This window comes from Lipophrys pholis (assembly GCF_963383615.2).
Source record: "Lipophrys pholis genome assembly, chromosome: 1".
Taxonomy (NCBI): domain Eukaryota; kingdom Metazoa; phylum Chordata; class Actinopteri; order Blenniiformes; family Blenniidae; genus Lipophrys; species Lipophrys pholis.
Genome location: NC_137635.1, coordinates 332,669 through 347,050, shown reverse-complemented (window position 1 = coordinate 347,050; position 14,382 = coordinate 332,669). Strand labels below are relative to the sequence as shown.

Genomic DNA, 14,382 nt, shown 5'->3' with positions numbered 1-14,382 from the left:
CTCCCACTAATGCTCCTCCTCCCCCACTAACGCTCCTCCTCGTCCACTGACTCCTCCCACTAACGCTCCTCCTCCCCCACTGACTCCTCCCACTAACGCTCCTCCTCCCCCACTGACTCCTCCCACTAACGCTCCTCCTCCCCCACTGACTCCTCCCACTAACGCTCCTCCTCCCCCACTGACTCCTCCCACTAACGCTCCTCCTCCCCCACTGACTCCTCCCACTAACGCTCCTCCTCCCCCACTGACTCCTCCCACTAACGCTCCTCCTCCCCCACTGACTCCTCCCACTAACGCTCCTCCTCCCCCACTGACTCCTCCCACTAACGCTCCTCCTCCCCCACTGACTCCTCCCACTAACGCTCCTCCTCCCCCACTGACTCCTCCCACTAACGCTCCTCCTCCCCCACTGACTCCTCCCACTAACGCTCCTCCTCGTCCACCTGAAGTGAATAAAGACTGAATGTCTGTTTCAGTTTTGGTTCTTTTTTTCTGAATGTTGATAAAATGACACTTCAGAACATTTTCTATCATTCTAGTAATTAGAAATAAGGATTATCAAACACACACACACACACACACACACACACACACACACACACACACACACACACACACACACACACACACACACACACACACACACACACACACACTCGCACTCGCACGCATAGGGTCCAGTTGTAGTTGTTGACGTCCGTCTCTAAAACCGTACTGAAGGAAATTCATCACACTCAGACTAACTGGTATTTTCAGCATTTTATTTTGGCGGGACATCCAGGGTCTCAGCATCAGAGAAACTCCTGTAGAGTCACGAGGCTTCGAGTCACAAGATCCCGTTTGTCCACTGGATCTCTCCAGATCTGGATTCTCTCTGGAAAGGAGTCCTGGAGGAGTAGACACCCCCCACCAGTAACCCCCAGACCCCCCTACCCCCATGTCACGGAGGTGGAAGCGTGCAGCGGGGTTCAAAGGTCACGGAGGTGGAAGCAGGTGTTGTTATAACTAACTAGTGTTGTTATAACTAACCAGACTAGTGTTGTAGGAAGCAGGTGCTTTAAAGCACAATGACGTCACAGCGGAAATGCTGAACAAGGTTTAGTGCTTCCTGCCAAGATCTCACTGTCACCCAACCCCTCACACACACACACACACACACACACACACACAGTTTGAATCAGCCTGACGACTGAAGGTTTATTCAGCATAAATACTCCAATTAGACAAATTGAACCGTTGTGATGCAGTGAAACTGGAGGAGCTGCTGGCCGGGCGGAGGCAGTGTGGTGGAGGCAGTGGGACGGAGGCAGTGTGGTGGAGGCAGTGGGACGGAGGCAGTGTGGTGGAGGCAGTGTGGCGGAGGCAGTGTGGTGGAGGCAGTGTGGCGGAGGCAGTGGGACGGAGGCAGTGTGGTGGAGGCAGTGTGGTGGAGGCAGTGGGACGGAGGCAGTGTGGTGGAGGCAGTGGGACGGAGGCAGTGTGGTGGAGGCAGTGTGGCGGAGGCAGTGTGGCGGCGGCAGTGGGACGGAGGCAGTGTGGCGGAGGCAGTGTGGCGGAGGCAGTTTGGCGGCGGCAGTGGGACGGAGGCAGTGTGGCGGAGGCAGTGTGGCGGAGGCAGTGGGACGGAGGCAGTGGGACGGAGGCAGTGGGACGGAGGCAGTGTGGTGGAGGCAGTGTGGCGGCGGCAGTGGGACGGAGGCAGTGTGGCGGAGGCAGTGTGGCGGCGGCAGTGGGACGGAGGCAGTGTGGCGGAAGCAGTGTGGCGGAGGCAGTGTGGCGGCGGCAGTGGGACGGAGGCAGTGTGGCGGAGGCAGTGTGGCGGAGGCAGTGTGGTGGAGGCAGTGGGACGGAGGCAGTGTGGTGGAGGCAGTGTGGCGGAGGCAGTGTGGCGGCGGCAGTGGGACGGAGGCAGTGTGGCGGAGGCAGTGTGGCGGCGGCAGTGGGACGGAGGCAGTGTGGCGGAGGCAGTGTGGCGGAGGCAGTGGGACGGAGGCAGTGGGACGGAGGCAGTGGGACGGAGGCAGTGTGGTGGAGGCAGTGTGGCGGCGGCAGTGGGACGGAGGCAGTGTGGCGGAGGCAGTGTGGCGGAGGCAGTGTGGCGGCGGCAGTGGGACGGAGGCAGTGTGGCGGAGGCAGTGTGGCGGAGGCAGTGTGGCGGCGGCAGTGGGACGGAGGCAGTGTGGTGGAGGCAGTGTGGCGGCGGCAGTGGGACGGAGGCAGTGGGACGGAGGCAGTGTGGCGGAGGCAGTGTGGCGGAGGCAGTGGGACGGAGGCAGTGGGACAGAGGCAGTGTGGTGGAGGCAGTGTGGCGGAGGCAGTGGGACGGAGGCAGTGTGGCGGAGGCAGTGGGACGGAGGCAGTGTGGCGGAGGCAGTGTGGCGGAGGCAGTGTGGCGGCGGCGGCCCATCACTCCGTTCCGGAGGACGCTGCAGATCTGGCAGAAATGGAAGAACAAAACAAAAGTGGAGGTTCCAGCGCAGAAGGGAAACTTGAGGAGATGAAGGGTGTGATGATTCACCGGGCGCACGCGACACAAACCGGATCACTAACACAAACCGGATCACTAACACAAACCGGATCACTAACACAAACCGGATCACTAACACAAACCGGATCACTAACACAAACCGGATCACTAACAGAAACCAGCAGCGCGTCGCCGTCACACGTCATGAAGGAAAGATGGAGGAGAGACTCCACCCACTCCTCGTCCAAGTCGTCACTTTGAAACTCATCTGTGTTGTTATAACTAACCAGACTAGTGTTATAACTAACTAAACTAGTGTTGTTATAACTTACCAAACTAGTGTCGTTATAACTAACCAGACTAGTGTTATAACTTACTAAACTAGTGTTGTGAAACTAACCAGACTAGTGTTGTTATAACTAACTAGACAAGTGTTGTTATAACTCACTAGACTAGTTATAGTTAATGATGGTGGTGATCATGTGGTTCTGGTTCTGCTGGACCTGACTGCTGCATTCCACACCGTGGACCATGACATCTTGATGTCCCGGCTGCAGCACCTGGTGGACATCCATGGTACTGCGCCGACCTGGTATAAGTCCTATCTGGCAGACAGAACCATGTGTGCCTTGCTGGTTCTGAATCCTCCTCTGCCCCTCTCACATAGGGGGTTCCACAGGGTTCCATTTCAGGGCCCCTGCTTTGCCCCCTCTACCTTCTTCCACTGGGTTCTGTGCACAGGAGACACGGCATGTCTTTTCACTGCTCTGTGGACGACAGCCAGATTTATGTCCTGCTAAAAAAGAAAGATGTCTCCTCACTGTCTCCTCTTCTGTCCTGCCTTGAGGACATTAAAGCCTGGATGGTTTTTTAACTTTCTAAGTTTGAATGAAAACTAGACGGAGGTGATGGTGTTGGGCCCAGTGGCTCCTGTGGAGCCTCTCTTCTCCACCTGGGTCCCCTGGTGGTTTTAAAATGGACCGTGAGTTTAAACTGGACTCGGATTAGGGCAGTGGTTCAGTCCAGCTTCATCCAGCTCAGAAGGTAAAGGTGAAGAGTGTTGTAATAACTAACAATACTAGTGTTATAACTAACTAGTGTTGTTATAACCAAACCAGACGAGTGTTGTTATAACTAACCAGACTAGTGTTGTTATAACTAACCAGACGAGTGTTATTATAAGTAACTAGTGTTGTTATAACTAACCAGACGAGTGTTATTATAAGTAACTAGTGTTGTTATAACTAACCAGACTAGTGTTCTTATAACTAATTAGTGTTGTTATAACCAAACCAGACGAGTGTTGTTATAACTAACTAGTGTTGTTATAACTAACCAGACTAGTGTTGTTATTACTAACCAGACTCGTGTTGTTATAACTTACAAGACTAGTGTTATAACTAACTTGTGTTGTTATAACTAACCAGACTAGTGTTGTTATAACTAATTAGTGTTGTTATAACTAACCAGACTAGTGTTATTATAAGTAACTAGTGTTGTTATAACTAACCAGACTAGTGTTCTTATAACTAATTAGTGTTGTTATAACCAAACCAGACGAGTGTTGTTATAACTAACTAGTGTTGTTATAACTAACCAGACTAGTGTTGTTATTACTAACCAGACTCGTGTTGTTATAACTTACAAGACTAGTGTTATAACTAACTTGTGTTGTTATAACTAACCAGACTAGTGTTGTTATAACTAATTAGTGTTGTTATAACTAACCAGACTAGTGTTGTTATAAATAACTAGTGTTATTATAACTAATTAGAGACTGACTCACAGAACAACAGAGCCAGTCAGTCACTCTGTCGAGGTGTGAGTCTGTCGCTCTGTGAGTCTGTCACTCTGTGAGTCTGTCGCTCTATTGAGGTGTGAGTCTGTCGCTCTGTGGCTCTATCAAGGTGTGAGTCTGTGGCTCTGTGAGTCAGTCGCTCTGTTGAGGTGTGAGTCTGTGGCTCTGTGGCTCTGTTGAGGTGTGAGTCTGTGGCTCTGTTGAGGTGTGAGTCTGTGGCTCTGTGAGTCTGTCGCTCTATTGAGGTGTGAGTCTGTCGCTCTGTGGCTCTATCAAGGTGTGAGTCTGTGGCTCTGTGAGTCAGTCGCTCTGTTGAGGTGTGAGTCTGTGGCTCTGTTGAGGTGTGAGTCTGTCGCTCTGTGAGTCAGTCGCTCCATCAAGGTGTGAGTCTGTGGCTCTGTGAGTTGAGGTGTGAGCTGCAGTGTTGCGTCACTCCTCCGGTTGCTCCGAGCCACATGACCTCACGTCTGCGCTCTAATTGGTCACTTCCAGCAGTAATTGTGCCTCCGAGTGTCTCAGTGATCGACTCGTTGTCCTGAACATTCCTGCTGCTTCACGTCACCGAGCAACTTCCTGCAGAGCACGACACTCCCTGCAGCTCTCTGTGGGACTGTCCACCGCACACCATCCACTGACCACCGTCCACCACACACTGTCCACTTTCCACCGCACACTGTCCACCGTCCACCATCCACTGTCCACCACACACTGTCCACTTTCCACCGCACACTGTCCACCATCCACCGCACACTGTCCACCGTCCACCATCCACTGTCCACCATCCACCACACACTGTCCACTTTCCATCGCACACTGTCCACCGTCCACCATCCACCGTCCACCACACACTGTCCACTTTCCACTGCACACTGTCCACCGTCCACCGCACACTGTCCACCGTCCACCATCCACTGTCCACCACACACTGTCCACTTTCCACCGCACACTGTCCACCATCCACCGCACACTGTCCACCGTCCACCATCCACTGTCCACCATCCACCACACACTGTCCACTTTCCATCGCACACTGTCCACCGTCCACCATCCACTGTCCACCACACACTGTCCACTTTCCACCGCACACTGTCCACCATCCACCGCACACTGTCCACCATCCACCGCACACTGTCCACTGTCCACCACACACTGTCCACTTTCCACCGCACACTGTCCACTTTCCACCGCACACCGTCCACCACTCACTGTCCACCATCCACCGCACACTGTCCACATTCCACCGCACACCGTCCACCACTCACTGTCCACCATCCACCGCACACTGTCCACCATCCACCACACACTGTCCACTTTCCACCGCACACTGTCCACTTTCCACCGCACACTGTTGAGCAGCAGAGGCTAAAACAAACAATCCACTCTGATCTGGACACAACATCACAAGGAGGAGCAGTATGGAAAACCAGGGTCATGGTGAACCAGGCCCAGCCTGCTGTCATGGTGAACCAGGCCCAGCCTGCTGTCATGGTGAACCAGCCGACTGTAGTCATAGACCGGAACCACCGACTGCTTCTGGAGTGTTATTACAGTGTTGTTACACACTGTGTGTGTGTGTGTGTGTGTGTGTGTGTGTGTTTGTGTGTGTGTGCTCTGGAAGATTCTGCTGATGTAAAAAAGGTGAAAGTTCAGAACCAGAGAACAGAACCTGCAGTTGTGGACTCTTTACTGTGTTACCACTTCCTGTCAGCGGCGGCGAGAGAATCAGGGCAGTGACTGTGATGTTTCTATTGGATGGCGGCGATGAGGGCGGAGTCGTTCTGCTTGTCGACTGTATTTGTGTTTCCAGGGCAACCCGCTGGCCGCTGGCCGTCTGACCTGGCTCGGAGCGGCGCCCCCCGGAGGCCGGAGTTATTCAACGTCTGCTGTTTTTTCCCGAGGGGGCGGGACCGGCCACACGGAGTCCCGGACTGTTGATACAGTTGCTGCCCCGAGGCTGGACCGGGCCTCCGGCTCCACCCGCACCACCACCGCCCCCACCCCGCTCGCCGCCCCCCGGCCCGGACGGGTCACGGCTCTCGCGGCTGGTCATCCTCTTGACCGTCCGGCGTCTGATTGTTCCCCTGCTCGTGTCGGCGCCATGTGACCGGCGGACGGCGTGAGACGCCACCTGAACCCCGGGAGGCTCCGGCTCACGCTTCACCTCAAAAGAACGGAGTGGAAACATCAGCCGCCGTCCAAACATGTCGGCGCGGCGCCGCCAAGCTTCTCGTCATCGCATGCAGAGCAGCACACGAGCCCGTCCAGCACACGAGCCCGTCCAGCACACGAGCCCGTCCAGCGCAGCGCCGCTCCGGCAGGAAAGTCTGAGTCACGACTTCGTCCAATAAATCAGCTTGAATCCGTCCAACATTCCTGCTGAACCTTTCAGAACCTTTTCATAACGAATCCTGAGAAGAAGCTTGTTCTCGTCCAAACGTCTGGATCCTGGGTGACCTTTGACCTCCGACTCCCCGAGGCTGAGCTCTACATCTCTGATTACTGCTCCTCCATCACCTCCTCCTCCACCCTGCAATGATTCCTCTACCTTCACCTCCTTCACCCTGCAACGTTTCCTCCTCCACCCTGTAACAATTCCTCCACCTCCAACTCCTCCACCCTGTAACGATTCCTTCAACCTCCAACTCCTCCACCCTTTTTAACGATACCTCCACTTTCACCTCCTCCACCCTGTAACGATTCCCCCACCTCCAACTCCTCCACCCTGTAACGATTCCTTCAACCTCCAACCTCCAACTCCTCCACCCTTTTTAACGATACCTCCACTTTCAACTCCTCCACCCTGCAACGATTCCTTCACCTCCAACTCCTCCACCCTGTAACGATTCCTCCAACTCCGCCACCCTTTTTACGGTTCCTCCACTTCCACCTCCTTCACCCTGCAACGATTCCTCCTCCACCCTGCAACAATTCCCCCACCTCCACCACCCTGCAATGATTCCTCCACCCTGCAACGATTTCTCCACCTCCACCACCCTGCAATGATTCCTCCACCCTGTAACGATTCCCCCACCTCCAACTCCTCCACCCTGTAACGATTCCTTCAACCTCCAACCTCCAACTCCTCCACCCTTTTTAACGATACCTCCACTTTCAACTCCTCCACCCTGCAACGATTCCTTCACCTCCAACTCCTCCACCCTGTAACGATTCCTCCAACTCCGCCACCCTTTTTACGGTTCCTCCACTTCCACCTCCTTCACCCTGCAACGATTCCTCCTCCACCCTGCAACAATTCCCCCACCTCCACCACCCTGCAATGATTCCTCCACCCTGCAACGATTTCTCCACCTCCACCACCCTGCAATGATTCCTCCACCCTGCAACGATTCCTCCTACTCCTCCTCCAACCTGCAACGACTCCTCCACCTCCTCCACCCTGCAGAAATTCCTCCACTTCCACCTCCTCCACCTTGCAACAATTCCTCCACCATCTCCTCCACCTTGCAACAATTCCTCCACCTCCACCACCACCACCTCCACCCTACAACTATTCTCCCCTGAAACAATATGTATCACTGAGTGAGAACTGACAGAACCTCCTCTTTCCCTTCTCCCCAACCTCCTCCATGTTCACCACCTCCTCCACCTGCTCCACCTCCTCCACCTCCCCTCTCCCTATGAATGCTGCACAAATCTTTTTTAGATGTTAGAAGATTTTGTCGACATCAATCTGAGGGAGGGAAACACTGAGGAGAGCAACAGTTGATTTGAGACGGAACTCTGGAATGTTCTAGAACTCTGGAATGTTCTAGAACTCTGGAATGTTCCAGAGTTCTAGAACTCTTCTAGAGAGTCCTACAAACTGGTTCAGTTGTAGAACCTCAGAACCCTCCAGCTGCTCAGAGTTCTACAGTGTTTGGTTCTCTGGAAGGCATCAGAATATCTTGAAATGCACTGAACAACATCCAGGATAGAAAAGTTCAAAGAAGGTTCTCTGAGAGGAACGTTCCCTTTCCTCTGTGCTGCTAATCCAGATCGTGGCTTCGGCCACTCAGACACAACCGGCCGTGAAAACAGGAGGTGGAGACTTCAAAGTGCAGATTATTCCGGTCAGGAGCATGAAATAACACTGTGACCAATACGGCTGCTTGTGCACGCCAACCGTGCACCGTGCACCGTGCACCGTGCACGCCAACCGTGCACCGTGCACCGTGCACGCCAACCGTGCACCGTGCATGGCCGGACGCAATGCGCCGTCGTTCACATGCTGCTCCTGCTCACTAATGTGGAGAATTAAAGCCGAACGCTGGCAGGAATGTGGCGTCACACTCGTGCTGGAGTTTCTCTCAAACACTCAGTGGCACGAAGAGATTCTGTCCTGCTGTACGGAGGAAGGTTACGTAGTGAGGTACTCTGCTGTACGGAGGAAGGTTACGTAGTGAGGTACTCTGCCGTACGGAGGAAGGTTACGTAGTGAGGTACTCTGCTGTACGGAGGAAGGTTACGTAGTGAGGTACTCTGCCGTACGGAGGAAGGTTACGTAGTGAGGTACTCTGCCGTACGGAGGAAGGTTACGTAGTGAGGCACTCTGCCGTATGGAGGAAGGTTACGTAGTGAGGCACTCTGCCGTATGGAGGAAGGTTACGTAGTGAGGCACTCTGCCGTATGGAGGAAGGTTACGTAGTGAGGCACTCTGCCGTATGGAGGAAGGTTACGTAGTGAGGCACTCTGCCGTATGGAGGAAGGTTACGTAGTGAGGTACTCTGCTGTACGGAGGAAGGTTACGTAGTGAGGTACTCTGCCGTACGGAGGAAGGTTACGTAGTGAGGTACTCTGCCGTACGGAGGAAGGTTACGTAGTGAGGCACTCTGCCGTACGGAGGAAGGTTACGTAGTGAGGCTGCACTCTGCCGTATGGAGGAAGGTTACGTAGTGAGGTACTCTGCCATACGGAGGAAGGTTACGTAGTGATGAACATGAGGATCTATCATCGCTCCTCCAGCAGCTGGTCTCATGTAATCCCTCCTTCTCTCACTGCACGACAAGCCTGAAGAAATACTGTGATTACTGGAGTTACTTCAATACTTGGTTCTATGACCAACTTCACCTCAGCTCTTTTCAATGCTTCTGTGTCACCGTGCTGTCTGCCATGGAATAGTTCCCGGCACGACATTCTAAACTCCTGCCACCACGGCTCAGCCTGGCCCGGCCCGGCCCAGCCCAGCCCGGCCCGGCTCAGCCCGGCTGGATTGAAACGAGCTGCTGGATGGAAACAGGCTCCACTGCACAGATGTAGCAAGAGAGTGTGTGTGTGTGTGTGTGTGTGTGTGTGTGTGTGTGTGTGTGTGTGTGTGTGTGTGTGTGTGTGTGTGTGTGTGTGTGTGTGTGTGTGTGTGTGTGTGTGTGTGTGTGTGTGTGTGTGTGTGTGTGTGTGTGTGTGTGTGTGTGTGCGCGTGTGCGCGAGCACATCTGGTTCTGATCAGCACTGAACTGTTTGGTTGTGAGGTCACACTCAGTGCTGCTCAGCCAACGGGTCAGCAACATCTGTAAGTGGTGGAGGAGGGGGTGGATGTGGTGGTGGAGGGGTGGAGGATGGTGGTGGGGGTGGAGGATGGTGGTGGGGGTGGAGGGGTGGAGGATGGTGGTGGGGGTGGAGGGGTGGAGGATGGTGGTGGGGGTGGAGGGGTGGAGGATGAGGAGCCTGTTCTTCCAGTCTGGTCATGTGACTGAGTGTCTGTTGTGGCTGTCTGAGCAGCATGTGGCTAATTTGCATACGTTCACTGGATTGGCTGGTTTGACTATTTGTCATTCATGTTCAGGGGCGATGGATTAGGTATCAACCAACCGGGTGTCGGAGTGCTTCATGTTTATACTTTTCACCCAATCAGTGCCATTTCTTAGGAGGTTGTTTTTAACAATAAAAAAAACAACCAACAGGCCTCAAATGAGAGTAAGATGTGAAAAGTACACTGAAAATACTTACTCCAGTAAAGTATAGATACTTGAAACCTCTATTGAAGTAAGGTAACAAAGTATTTTTACTTTGTTACGCGTTGTTTTATTATTGAGATGGTGCCGTTTTCTCTAAAGGAGTGGACTCGTCGTCCAGACGATGCGGTGGACGTTTCCATAGCAACAACACTGAATGTCAGATTGTGAATGTTAATATTAAAGTATTACTGCTCAATAACAAAGTATTACTGCTCACTAATGAAGTATTACTGCTCACTAATGAAGTATTACTGCTCAGTAATGAAGTATTACTGCTCAGTAATGAAGTATTACTGCTCAGTAGAGTTTCTGCGGAGAATCGTCACGTTAGCCAGCCTCTCCAGAGTGACCAGCAAGGCAAAAGTATTTCTAGAGCACCATTCATTCAAACTCGGGACAATTCGCAATGATTTACTAAGAAATAAAAAATATATTAATAATATCGCTTCCTCCGGCCTGCACCTCCTCGTCTTCCTCACCTCCTCGTCTTCCTCACCTCCTCGTCTTCCTCACCTCCTTGTCTCTCTCACCTCCTCGTCTTACCTCCTTGTCTTCCTCACCTCCTCATCTTCCTCACCTCCTCATCTTCCTCACCTCCTCGTCTCTCTCACCTCTTCGTTTCCCTCACCTCCTCGTCTTCCTCACCTCCGCATCTTCCTCACCTCCTTGTCTCCCTCACCTCCCCGTCTTCCTCACCTCCTCATCTTCCTCACCTCCTTGTCTTCCTTACCTCCTCGTCTCCCTCACCTCCCCGTCTCCCTCACCTCCTCATCTTCCTCACCTCCTCATCTTCCTCACCTCCTCGTCTCTCTCACCTCTTCGTTTCCCTCACCTCCTCGTCTTCCTCACCTCCCCATCTTCCTCACCTCCCCGTCTCCCTCACCTCCCCGTCTTCCTCACCTCCTTGTCTTCCTTACCTCCTCATCTTCCTCACCTCCTCATCTTCCTCACCTCCTTGCCCTCCTCACCTCCTTGTCTCCCTCACCTCCTTGTCTCCCTCACCTCCTTGTCCTCCTCACCTCCTCGTCTTCCTCACCTCCTCATCTTCCTCACCTCCTCGTCTCTCTCACCTCTTCGTCTCCCTCACCTCCTTGTCCTCCTCACCTCCTCGTCTTCCTCACCTCCTCATCTTCCTCACCTCCTCGTCTCTCTCACCTCTTCGTCTCCCTCACCTCCTCGTCTTCCTCACCTCCTCGTCTCTCTCACCTCTTCGTCTCCCTCACCTCCTCATCTTCCTCACCTCCTCGTCTCTCTCACCTCTTCGTCTCCCTCACCTCCTCGTCTTCCTCACCTCCTCAGACTCACCATTGAAACAGTAAATTCTTCATGAAGACACACGAGGAAAGAACTGGAGCCTCGTTAGGACGAGTTCTGCTCTGCTGCTTCCCCAAGCTGCAGGACAAGAAGAACTCTGGAGCTTCAGTCTGAGACTCTGGAGCTTCAGTCTGAGACTCTGGAGCTTCAGTCTAAGACTCTGGAGCTTCAGTCTGAGACTCTGGAGCTTCAGTCTGAGACGCTGGAGCTTCAGTCTGAGACTCTGGAGCTTCAGTCTGAGACTCTGGAGCTTCAGTCTAAGACTCTGGAGCTTCAGTCTAAGACTCTGGAGCTTCAGTCTGAGACTGTGGAGCTTCAGTCTAAGACTCTGGAGCTTCAGTCTGAGACTCTGGAGCTTCAGTCTGAGACTCTGGAGCTTCAGTCTAAGACTCTGGAGCTTCAGTCTAAGACTCTGGAGCTTTAGTCTGAGACTCTGGAGCTTCAGTCTAAGACTCTGGAGCTTCAACGCTTCAGACAGAAACAAATGTTCACTGAGTTTCTTCTGAGACTAAAATGTCTTAAAGATTTCATGGACTAAATATTTACATAAAGAAGTAAAAACCTGGATATCATGTGATTCTGATGTTTTAATGTGTTGCCTCTAAGACTCCGCCCACCCAGCTCACCTGCTCCTCTCAGTCAGGTGCAGTCATGCTCTGTGATTGGCTCTGGAGTGACAGCTGCTCTGTGATTGGCTCTGGAGTGACAGCTGCTCTGTGATTGGCTCTGGAGTGACAGCTGCTCTGTGATTGGCTCTGGAGTGACTAGACAGGCTGCAGAGCTGCACTCAGTAAACTCTGCAGGCTGCAGCCAAACCCTCATTAGTGAAACAATCCTGTGTGTGTGTGTGTGTGTGTGTGTGTGTGTGTGTGTGTGTGTGTGTGTGTGTGTGTGTGTGTGTGTGTGTGTGTGTGTGTGTGTCCAGATTTCATATTGAATTTGTCATCACGAGCTCACAACACATTATATTCTTACAATATCTCCTGTTTTCCAAACGACCTGTAACATTTTCCGACTTGCTCATATTTTCCAGGAAATTTAATTTTCTTATTTTCCATGTCGCTGCTTCACATCTTCACACATTCATCACCATCATCACCATCATCACCATCATCATCATCATCACCATCATCACCATCATCACCATCATCACCATCATCACCATCATCACCATCACCACCATCATCACCATCATCACACAACATAGTACCGGTCTGCTGTTACCTGGACACACACACACACAACTGGGCTGAAACGACCTGCTGCTCCCTGGAGCTGAGCGGTGGCCATGTGGGCTCAGCGGTGGCCATGTGGGCTCAGCAGTGGCCATGTGGGCTCAGCAGTGGCCATGTGGGCTCAGCGGTGGCCATGTGGGTTCAGCAGTGGCCATGTGGGCTCAGCGGTGGCCATGTGGGTTCAGCAGTGGCCATGTGGGCTCAGCGGTGGCCATGTGGGCTCAGCGGTGGCCATGTGGGTTCAGCGGTGGCCATGTGGGTTCAGCAGTGGCCATGTGGGCTCAGCGGTGGCCATGTGGGCTCAGCGGTGGCCATGTGGGCTCACAGACTTTGGTCCGACGGGACTTTGGCCGTCGTCCTGCTGGTCAGTCATTGCTGAAGAGGACCGACGGTTCCCGACGTCCCTGTTGGTTAAGACAAGAATGTTTGATTCCTGCTGCAGTGGAGCGTTCCACTTCACTGGACGGCGGCAGGCAGTGAGTCTCATCATAACTTTACTCCACAGCATGTGACCAGGCAATAATTCATTTCATGTTGTTGAGCGTTTTCCTCTGGTTGGCTTCGCTTCAGCTGCTCCAGCTTTCTGAACATCCAACTCTGAAGTCTGGAGACTGTTTCCACTGCGGCACGGTGGGAAGAGTCTCCAGAGGACGCTGTGGTGAGGAGACAGAGCAGAGAGGACAATGTGGTGAGGAGAAGAGCAGAGAGGAAGCTGTGGTGAGGAGAAGAGCAGAGAGGACGCTGTGGTGAGGAGACAGAGCAGAGAGGACGCTGTGGTGAGGAGACAGAGCAGAGAGGAAGCTGTGGTGAGGAGAAGAGCAGAGAGGACGCTGTGGTGAGGAGACAGAGCAGAGAGGACGCTGTGGTGAGGAGAATACTGAGATATTTCGATATTGCTGCTTGTCCAGAGTGACAGTCGTCACTGACCAATCAGCAGGCGGCTCCGTTGTATCTCCTCCTTTTGGAACCGTACCAATGTGCTGGGTACTTCAACAGAGGGTCACCAAATATCGTACAGTACTTTGGGTAACATCCACAACTTTTGTCAGTGGAGATGCATTTCACCGTACGGTACCGTACTGTACTGTACTGTACTGTACTGCACTGTACTGTACCGTACTGTACTGTACTGCACTGTACCGTACTGTACTGTACTGTACTGTACTGTACTGCACTGTACCGTACTGTACTGTACTGTACTGTACTGTACTGTACTGTACTGTACTGTACCGTACCGTACTGTACTGTACTGTACTGCACTGTACTGTACCGTACTGTACTGTACTGCACCGTACTGTACTGTACTGTACTGTACTGTACTGTACCGTACTGTACTGTACTGTACTGCACTGTACCGCACTGTAATGTACTGTACTGCACTGTACCGTACTGCACTGTACTGTACTGCACTGCACCGTACTGTAATGTACTGTACTGTACTGCACTGTACCGTACTGTAATGTACTGTACTGTACTGTACTGTACTGTACTGCACTGCACCGTACTGTAATGTACTGCACTGTAATGTAATGTAATGTACTGTACTGCACCGTACTGTACTGTACTTCACTGCACCGTACCGCACTGTACTGCACTGCACCGTACTGTAATGTACCG

General features: G+C 52.8%; 1 protein-coding gene across 5 annotated transcripts in view; it reads left to right on the top strand.

The window, feature by feature from the left end:
- exoc7 (exocyst complex component 7) overlaps positions 1 to 474 on the top strand; it is a 14,288-nt gene extending 13,814 nt beyond the window's left edge. For all 5 annotated transcript variants that reach the window (XM_080475328.1, XM_080475329.1, XM_080475327.1 and 2 more), the window contains one exon: positions 1 to 474. This exon is cut by the window's left edge and continues 167 nt beyond it. The gene's annotated coding sequence lies outside the window, so the exon portion shown is untranslated.
- Positions 475 to 14,382: the final 13,908 nt, after the last annotated feature.